At 34.2% G+C, this 2,319-nt stretch overlaps 1 pseudogene; it reads left to right on the top strand.

Annotated features, from left to right (window-relative positions):
• Positions 1-7: 7 nt before the first annotated feature.
• LOC107856260 lies at positions 8-590 on the top strand (annotated as a pseudogene).
• The last annotated feature ends 1,729 nt before the right edge of the window (positions 591-2,319 follow it).

Below are 2,319 nucleotides of genomic sequence, written 5' to 3'. Positions count from 1 at the left end.
TTCAAGGGTCGAGATTATTGCCGCACTCCTATGGATGGCTTTTATCCGGACTTCAGCAGCTATAAATGGGTACCTCAGGCCTTGTCTAATGGATTTTCCACTGAATTTGCGTTCTAAAACCTCTTTACCTAAAGTGCACAAATCTATGGGGAATTTCAGAATTGATGATCCAATAAAATTCATACCAGAGAAGACCAACATGGAATTACACCACTCCGTAATATTAATCAGGGATACTGTGAGTAGAGTTGTTGCTTCATGTGCTAAAGCTTCACCAGATGAAATGGTATCAACATTGGTTAATATATATAATGAAAGTGTTCGAGCACCCGAGTGGGGAGGTAATTATGAAGTTGACAGTCTTATGCTCAAGTATGTGTAAGTTCCCTTTGCACGATACTGATTTTGGTTTGGGAAAACCATCCTTATTATTTTTTGGTATGATGGATAGACAAATGTTTTGGTTGCATGAGACGGATTGTGATTCTGAAGTTAGGGTGCAAGTGCAACTGAAGGAAAGTTACATGCAGCTATTTGAACGCGACGACGGCATCAAAGCTCTCACATTTATACGCGATGCAAATCTTTGATATCATTTCAGTTCCATTCGTTAATTGGTAGTTGTTTTGTCTGCACTTTTATTTAGGGTCCTTTTGGATGCGAGATATGATATTATGATATAAACTTAAAATTTTATGTCACATTGATTTGAAGTTGAAGATTTAATTGAAATGAGATTTGAATTTCTTAAATTCTATCTTTTCTCCTGACAAAATAAATCTCATAAACTGTGAAGACTATTAAAATTTCACTAATTCTTATACAATCTTACCAATTAATCAAAGCATAGTTAATAAACAAGACACGCTAAATTTAATGAATCACATCTCCATATTTTCTTTTGTAAATAAATATTTGTCATAACAAATAGAATAGTATTAATTCTTTCCACAATAGTAGTAACTATTTATTGTTTAATAAAATTCTTTCACATGATATAGATAGTCCCTTCACGCTGAGCATGCTTTTTTTTTATTTACCTAATTTATAATGATATATCTTTTAGTATACAAACTTATGGGGCAAGTTTTAGTTATATAAAAATTTAGTTCGCGGTTTGAAATCCCATATCGCATCTTAGGCTTAATGACTTGCACCGTGTAGTGGTCGGCTTTATCAAAACCCAAAATTCAAAGTAGTGATTGTACCTAGCCGATCAAACCATAGTAGACTCAACTCTTAAACACAACAATAATAATAGTCAAAGCGAAAATAAAAATAAAATAGCACCAGATACCACAAAAATAAACTTGTATTCAAATACAAATAAAACACAAACTCGGTGTGATGACACGGTTATGGTCCTTCTCCAGCTTCTTCGGCAGTTCATTCGACAGTAGAGCGCTTTGGCTTTAAAATAAGGAAGTAGATGAAGAGAACTTTCCTAATTCTAGAATTTTATGTTACCCTCTCATTTCAAAAAGAATGATCTACGTTTTCTTTAATCTGTTTAAAAATAAAGATCCCTTTCCTCTTTTGACGATATTTTTATTTCAATGTTCTAAATGACATGTTTAAGATCACAAGATCAAAAAGTATTTTAATACATCTACATAATTTTAATTTAGGACCACAAGATTAAAAAATCTTCATTGTTTTCTTAAAGTCCGTGCTAAGTCAAACTAGGTCATTCTTTTTTAAACGAATAAAGCATTTGTTTGACTGTTTGATTTTTTTTTTTTTTATTATTTCACTTGTATATTCATAAGTATAAATATGTCTCTCCATTGGTATTCCAATATTGGCAACCACAATTGTTACAACTTGCAAAACCTTGAGAATATCTCCAACAAAATACAGGAAGTGCTACAAAGTTAAATCGTCTGCAGCAAAAGGTGATGGTTGATCATCGCGCGCTAGTCTGGAACTCACCAATTAAGTAATAAATTGTTTCTAAACTGTGACAGTTTAGATCACAAAACCTTGGATAAAAAGAGGACAAATTATGAAAATACTGGACTTCCCAGCTCAAGAAAACTGAATTGAGAAACCATGGTCAGTGGTTGAAACTTTCCTTGGGCCAAAATCATCAGCATCTGAGTCGGAGTATAGATCTCTACGACCACTCAGTTCATCAGGTGAATCCTCATGGAGGGGATCCTTGCTTCAGACAGTGGGACTGGCAAAGGATCTTCGTTCAGATACTTGTCATGGAGTAAGTCCATTACAGTAGCTCTACCAGCCGGGTCAAAACATAGCAACTTTTTGATGAGAAGAATTTCGTCAGTTGACCTGTTGGGTAGACATGCTTCTAGGCCA

Source organism: Capsicum annuum, unplaced genomic scaffold (genome assembly GCF_002878395.1).
Source record: "Capsicum annuum cultivar UCD-10X-F1 unplaced genomic scaffold, UCD10Xv1.1 ctg82242, whole genome shotgun sequence".
Taxonomy (NCBI): domain Eukaryota; kingdom Viridiplantae; phylum Streptophyta; class Magnoliopsida; order Solanales; family Solanaceae; genus Capsicum; species Capsicum annuum.
Note: the sequence above shows the minus strand (reverse complement) of the source record. Positions and strands in the feature narration are given on the sequence as shown.